A 7,919-nucleotide genomic window follows, 5' to 3' on the forward strand; every position below is an offset into this window, starting at 1 on the left:
AGTTCCTCGAAAGAAAAGCCTCAGAGTCTGCCTTTCCAGCTTCCCCGGAAAGGTGGTGGTCCCAGGTTCGAGTCCCAGACTAGGACAAATTTTTCTCTTGTAGCAACAGCTACAATTGGGTTGATGTTTCATTTTCTCTTTATTATAATTACTTCTCTCCACCTTGCGGGTTTCCGCAGAACTATTACGTCAAACTCTTGCCTTTGCTTCGAGTTGTTGATAAGTTCAACTTTGCCCTGCCATTTGCTAGCTGCCTGGTTAGCTCAGATGGTAGAGTGATTGCCCCGGAAAGGCGGTGGTCCAGGGTTCGAGTCCCAGACCAGGACGAATTTTTCCTCCATTGCGAGGCTCTTTCGAGGAACCCACATGGGTTTTCTTTGTAGCAGTTGCTATGATTGGGTGGATGTCTCATTTTCCCTTTATAAATTACTTCTCTCCATCTTGTGGGTTTCCAAAAAGATATGCTAAAATTAATCTTGAGCCTAGACTACAGCATGCCTGATAATTATATAGAGTATTTGGTGTCTATGCCTCACAATGTATAGCTTATTTTTAATTTCAACAATTTCTGGGTAAGCATATGTCACCACAGACCCAGGGAGCCACAGTCAACCCTGGACTGGTATGACATAAGACTACTGTAACCTGTTTTTATTGCGATATCGATTATATGGACACTCCAGACGTATTTCTGGTGTCGTCATCACCGTGATGTTCCGCATAAATTCCCGGGGTGATAACATCGTCACCGCGCACAGTATGCTGTATAAGATAGTGAAAGCATGCGAGTGTGAGCCGATGATGGCGGCTCAATCTCGCCTGCGCAAGGGAGGAAAGTGGGGAAGAAGCACAACATCTTCTGTCGCACGCAAGGTACCGGGACATGGGAGGGAGGCGCTCAACTCCCACAGCAGCTGCGTACGGCCCGGCCTACGCTGAAAGCGATCTGTGATGGGGACAGAGTGCGAGTGCTGAGAGCTATGCGTGCGCTGTTTTTGCTGGTTAGTTCGTGTTGAAGCCAGCCAGCACGAAGGTCAATTCAATCGCTGCTGCTTGTGCGCTTCCTCGTTCCAGCACTTTACAGTGAGTTTCCGCGGTCATCGAGTATATGTTTGTTTTCTTGTGTGCACGTTACACCATACCTGTTAATTTAGTTAGTAAGCGAATGTTTACAAATAAGACCGATAAAACTACTATCCTTACTTCATATAGCTGTCTACTAATTTGCTATAGCAATCTACGCTTCGCCTTTTGAGCGAAACTGACTTTATTCCAAATCCATCATTACCCCTTAGTGATAGTTCTGCGTTTCACTGGCCCTGGAGACAGAGACGCCTGCCCGCTGAACCCACTGCAGCATACACCTCCCTAGTGTCTAGTTTGCATGCAGCACCGTCATCGTACATTTCGTCATATTGTGCCTCAGCTAAGAATCGCCACGCCACTCAGCCCACTTGACCATAATCTACATGTAGTACACTCGAAATACAGCCGCCCTGGCCGTTCTGACAGCAGCGACAACCGCCGAGAGTGGCTGCATGAGTGCCAGCCACTTGCCGAAAGCACAAAAAAGTCCAGTGTTATTAAACGAAAATCAGGAGAAACTGTGCGGGAGGCGCTGTCGCACAATTTGCAGAATGTGAACGCCTGCACTCTTTTTCAAGAACGAATCAGCTCACTGTTCGCGGCGACTGCCACAGCACACACGCCGAAGCTGTTCTGGCGCAGCAAGGTACAATTTCGGTCAATTTTCTGTGTTTGGCACAGTTTGGTGCAGGAATTTGCATTTGTATCAAAATAGCGCAATTGGCGCAGGAGTCCTGTGGGTTTCCACAGAACTATTATGTCAAACTCTTACCTTGGCTTCGACTTGTTAAGTTCAACTTCGCCCTGCCATCTGCTAGCCACCTGGTTAGCTCAGATGGTAGAGCAGCTGCCTCCGAAAGGAGGTGGTTCCGGGTTCGAGTCCCAGACCAGGACAAATTTTTCTTCAATCCACCTTTTGCGACACCAAACTGCGCATGCGCAGTGCCCTAGTGGCTGAGGGCCAAAGCAATTTGGCAGGTGCACGGGCACACGGTCAGACTCGACTCTCTCCTCTGAGCAAGTGGAGTACGGCCGTGGCAGGCGCTGCACTTGAGAGTGAAATAGGGCACTAGCCGTTTCTTACAGGCTGGCACATATCCGTGTCTTGCCATTCTACACGGTTTACCCCGATGAATATTGCGACGACGCCTACCTATCCAGTGGGCAGATCTCCACTCTAGCACACATGCTCCAGGAGTGCGGGTCAAGATACCCCGAGTTCAGCAAAGAGGAGTGTGACTCGTGTTTACATAGCCCCGCTCTAGACATGCAAATCCTGGCTGTCCAGCGTGCCCGTGACCAGGCCGGTGGGCTTGACCTGCCATTCGCAACGTGGGACTAGCTGGGTGCGCGACGAGTTCGCATCCTCGGCGGAACTCCAACAAAGTTCTTTCACTCACTTGTCAGCCTTGCCATTCTCACTGACGCGCGCATGGAACGCCTTTCGAACATTATTGCCATTAAAATTTGGCACGATGCTAATATCGTGTCTCATTTATGGTTGCACCTCCCATGACCATCCCAGCAGGGCAATGCGGATTTTCCGATTTCCATTGGTAAAACGCGATCGATAGTGCCGTGAAGCCTGGATTAGGGCTGCACGTTGTGACAGGTATGTATTGGCATATGCAGTTTACTGCTCTCTTTTTGTCAGTACTGGCTCGTACGAATAATCTCGATGAAGACGTAAATGTGTGTTTGAGCTAGCGAAACAAACTATCTCTGAGCTCGCGCGACCTGGTTGAGTGAAACGCGAAGTGTTTTTTTTTATTTCTATCGTATCTGTATGTCCGTCGCTAGAACGCTGTCGTTTTGCAACTTCACACCGTGCGCGCTTGCAGCTTTATAAATGCTCAGCAAATGCTCATGACGACGGCGTAGTTATCTGTCCGAGCTAAGATCACCTGCACTGCCGGGCTGAGGTGGGAAACAGTGTTGCACTGCGGAAGTAGCTGATAGTGCTAGTTAGCAATCGTTGCTAGTGGTTATTTTGTCATTTGTGTCAGCAGCAAGTAATATTTACAAGCAGAAGGCTTTTATGTTTGTTTAGTGAATCAGGATGTAGTACGGTATGTACTAAGGGTCATTTTCCTATGCGGCATCTTCTGGAGTCGAGTGGCACATCTTACTGTGTAACTGACACATTTCAGGGGCGCCTTCGTGTTCGCCCAGACTTCAAACTGAGACGTGTACTTGTCTACTTTTTTCGGGTGACCGCTTTTCATCGGCAAACAAATGTTATCGCTCAGTGCGAGACGCGCCTGCATGTATCCGAAGTTTTTTAATGTTATAGATCATTCTATCTGCTGTATGTCGTTGCCGAACCTTGTGTAATCTGATTGCATATATACACGATGTGAATGATGTAGAAGTTTCTGGAAGGCACGTGGGCACCCGCGATTACTCTCATTCGATGGCTCGTGTATAAAAGTCGATGCACTTGACCATGCTTGACCGGCAGACCAGATTTTTGTCGTTCACCGACTGTGTTCGCCGCTATCGTTGTGCTTTAAACGTAGCCTGTTTTTGTGGGCACAGGTTCAGCCAATAAAAGTTAGTTTCGTCATTCACAGTATTGCTACTGTGTTCTTTGCCATCCCTACTAGATGACAATACCGACGCTGTTTGTGTACACGCACCAGTTCATAAAAAGGACACAGTCGGCTGCTATGTTCGTACCGCACCGCAGTCTAAGACGGAGATAGGTACCCCACAAACAGGGGGTATCACCTATTTTGGTCATTCTGACCATTATTTGGCATTTTTGTAGATGTATGCACACTTTATTTGGGTAAATAACGTATGCAACTTGGCATTCTGTTGGCCTCCCCACTGCCTGTGTATGTATGTACGCCTAGCACATGGCACACCATAAAGCAAGACATGCAGTGGTGAAACGTGATATTCGCCCTAACAACTACACCTTATGCCCAATTTGATTCACGAGTTTTTGTGCGTACTCATACTGTTTTATAACTTATTCACTTTACGTCACAGGTGCAGCAGTTTCAGGCCAAGGATGAGCTTGCAAAGCATTGCGAAAGCTCTTCTTCCAGCCGTTCATCACGCTGAACAAACCTTCGAGCACAAAGCATTCACCAGCAGGCTCGATTGCTAGCTGACGATGACAAAATATGACAGCACGTACACGTTTCGGTCTTGTCTCACACGCTGCTTGTTTGGTCGCGATACTCGCGTAGAGCGGCTGTCGCGGCGTGCAGCAGCGCCTGCCAAATTGTTTCTCGTGGCCACTGCACGATGGTGCCACAATGCATCACAAAAGGCGGATTGCAAGGCTTTTCTTTCAAGGAACCCGCATGGGTTTCTTTTGTAGCAGCTGCTATGATTGGGTGGACGCCTCATTTTTCCTTTATGAATTACTTCTCTCCACCTTGTGGGTTTCCGCAGAAATATTATGTTAAAATTAATCTTGAGCCTCGACTACAGCATGCCTGATAATTATATCGCGTTTTGGTATCTATGCCTTAGAATGTATAACTTATTTCAATTTTAAAAAACAGGGGGGAAGAAAACTAGGCCGGCAACAATTAAACTACCATCTATGATCAGCTACCAGTTGAGACAATGAATGGTGTGTGAACCAACACTTGGTTTGTTTCTAAAATTAAAATGTTTTGATTAATAAGCAAATAAACATAAGTACGGACTATAGATAATACTACAAAATTTGTGGATAAGTATATAATATGGTACAAGAAAAAAATAATGCAACAAAAGGGCCAAATGATTCAGATGGCAAAATGTTTGAGGCAGAGCTATAATACTGTCTGGAATGTATCCCATGAAGTGACCGCCTCCACGGGCACCAGATGATGATGACTTAATTGGCAACCCCTTTGAAACGTGGCATTGACGCCAAGGCTACTTGGCTTGGGTATGCTATACAGATGCTTTCATTCTAGCATTTTTGTATACCTCTCCTCAATCTTTTTTTGTCTTCCTCAAAAATTCTCTACCTACCTTGTACCACACTAGCTATGCACAAAACAGATACAGTCATATCAGTCTCTTGCACTAATACTCCAAATGTCTCTTGCTCATCTGGACTGCTTCCACCCACTTTATATGCAAGTGCTTCTGGAATACCTACGGAAGAGACGTACGGGTCTCTCTGGGTAAATTCATTCGCATTCCATTGGGATGTACCAAGTGGTCTCTATTTTTTGCTGCAGCATACCATGCCTCAGCTTGTTGCGAATACTTCCTTCGGTGTGTTTTTGTCCTTAGCCAATTAGCTCGAGCATCAAATAGCAAGGCACTGCCCTTAGTGTTAACGCACAGGTTTTTCTTTCTAAATTCTTTCTTCTCCATGGTCTTTTTTGCTTCCATTCTTTGCAACCAGAGCCCTCAGTTCACCAATGACACCTCGGGGCAGCCAGGTGCACACAATGAATGGGACGGCCATAGTAAGACCTGCCAATGCTTTGCACACAGTCAGAGGCCATGGGACTCCTGGTGACAGCTAGCTCACAGCACTTGGGCAGACATGCATAACGGAATTAAAAAAAAAAAGTTAATATAATTGACATACATAGTGTTCATACACACACCACTAGCAGTTTCACATCACTCATGCATGTTTCAGTGCAGTCCATGGTTAATAGGAACACTCCAATGTGTCTGCAAGCAGAAAGGGGCCAATGCTACCCAACACGAGGCATCTACTGCAAATGTGGCTCATTGCACTACAGGCATGAAAGACAACGCATGACTGCTGGACACTCATAATCGGGGTTCGAATTTGATGATCAGGACTGTTCTTTTTAAGGAGCTAACACAGCAATAAGAGTGACGATGAGGACGAGCAATAATATTCGTCTGGCCCAGCCAACTGCTGAGAATGTGAGTCAGTTGCTGCTGAACTGCTGCCTATAAGCACCAACTGGGCAGGACCTCCTCCCCTGCCTACACAGACTGCAGGGCACGTGAAGACCCTCCAGTGTCAATGTCCATCTCAAGCAACAGGCAAAATTCGCTGCTACCGTCCACCGTTGCGGACCCAATGCTTCCCACCCGTCTTCGAGGCAGTCCTTGACTTTCCGGAGGTCACCTCACTGCCCAGCACACTATATGGGTCTCCTGCTGTCCCCTGCCAGACTCGTCTTGGGACGCTATAGCGAGTCTGGCAGTGGACAGCAGGAGACTAAAAAGCCGTGCTCCCACTAGATCTGCAGAAATATGGATCTCTTCTTCACCTCCACCCACCCAGCCAAGTAAGCGAAACTAATGTTTCGCTTACTTGGCTGGGTGGGTTGAGGTGAAGCCCATAACGCGGTTCTAAATTTTAATTCAAGCAACAGCAAACTGATAAAATAAGATTTTGCAGTAGGCGTGGTTCAAGATTTTTATCCAAGCAACAGCAAATTGATAAACCAAACTTCCGCAATAATAAGTCCTGCTATTATCCTGAAGAAAAAAAGAAAATCTCGACTTTAACGAGTAATTACTGACCGCGGCAACATCGCATGTAGGATTAGTGCGATATTACCAACTGCCAGGTGTTTAATTTTTCTAATCAGAATTATGTCATCAGTTTTGTCGAATCGCACATTCCCGTTCAGTTCGTTAGACGTGTTAGTAGCTTACGTGTAGCCAATTCTGTTTTCATTTAATTCGAAAATTTTAATTGGCACGGAGGATATGCTTTAAGGAAAATTCTTGTGGAAAGTTTATTCTTTGCATAGCCACCTTCGCAGCAGCCGCGTCACTAAATTTTACGTCTGGCAAGCGGCTGTGCCTCGTGAAAATCTCGATATCCAAAAATTCCATATGGATTTTGACGATGGACCATATTCTGAATGGGTTTGTTAGGTGCGATCACGCCTGCCTGCCGCACTGGCCGGCCTGACGTCAACCGGGACGGCGTGAAAGGGCGCTTACCTATGCAACGTGTACTTGTCGCCGACATAAGCGCCGAAGTCCTCCAAGCACTTCGGAGCCGACAAGTCGTCCTGTATTGTAGAATGTGCTTCAGCAACGAGCTACTGGTAGTCGCCGCAGAAACAACCAAGCTGCTGAACCACAGAACACCTATACAAACTTAGAGAAGGGAAACTGTACCTTCCACAGTGCAACGAAAATAAGCGTAGCGGTGGCGTCGTGAACTAAAGTATGCGACCACAGATGACGCTGTACAACAGGAAACGGAAGCAGTATTGCCGCTTTACCAGGTGTTCTGTGGCTTTACTGGGTTTCTGGCTGCTGCGCCTCGATCGTGCTCCCGCCAGTTTGGTAGTTTTTATTCTATCGTTTGGTTGCTGTGGATGGCAAACGTAGCGCCTACATAGGCGGTACGTTTGCCACACAGCAACCAAACTGGCGGGAGCACGATCGAGGCGCAGCAGAATATATATAGCGCTGAGTCATATCGAGTTAAGGCACACTCTGAACTGACTTTTAAGGGCATCCCGAGCGGTTTTTCGTTTATTACGCCGCCGTTACCCAGAGTTGTGCCGCCGCGCTCCAGCTGTTGCATTTCGTGTAGGGCTACTGACAGAATGCGGTTTCCAGGTGGCACGATGACCTCGACTGGAATAAACGCACACGACACCAAAGATTGAGTAAGCTTGAAAATATTTTATTTGCATTTTACGAGTACAACAAAAAGCACACGTCTACGCATCCACACAAACGCGGTTACATAGTCAAGAACATAGTCAAGAAATGGCTCATGAATAAGGGTAGCACAAACGCACAAGAAAGAAGGCCTAAGCTACAAAACGTACGGTCGGCTGCTAAGTATAATAATTTCCCTGTCACCGCGTGTCACTTTATGCAGCATCTTTACAGCACTACCAGGCCGGGTAGTTTGG

General features: G+C 46.9%; 1 protein-coding gene across 1 annotated transcript in view; it reads right to left on the minus strand.

Moving 5' to 3' along the window:
* The window catches only part of Syx5 (syntaxin 5), a 177,117-nt gene extending 169,942 nt beyond the window's left edge, over window positions 1-7,175 (minus strand). The window contains exon 1 of the mRNA XM_050182368.3: window positions 6,988-7,175. The gene's annotated coding sequence lies outside the window, so the exon portion shown is untranslated. The remainder of the gene's footprint in view (window positions 1-6,987) is intronic.
* Window positions 7,176-7,919: the final 744 nt, after the last annotated feature.

The sequence above is a fragment of the Dermacentor andersoni genome, chromosome 7, assembly GCF_023375885.2.
Source record: "Dermacentor andersoni chromosome 7, qqDerAnde1_hic_scaffold, whole genome shotgun sequence".
NCBI lineage: Eukaryota > Metazoa > Arthropoda > Arachnida > Ixodida > Ixodidae > Dermacentor > Dermacentor andersoni.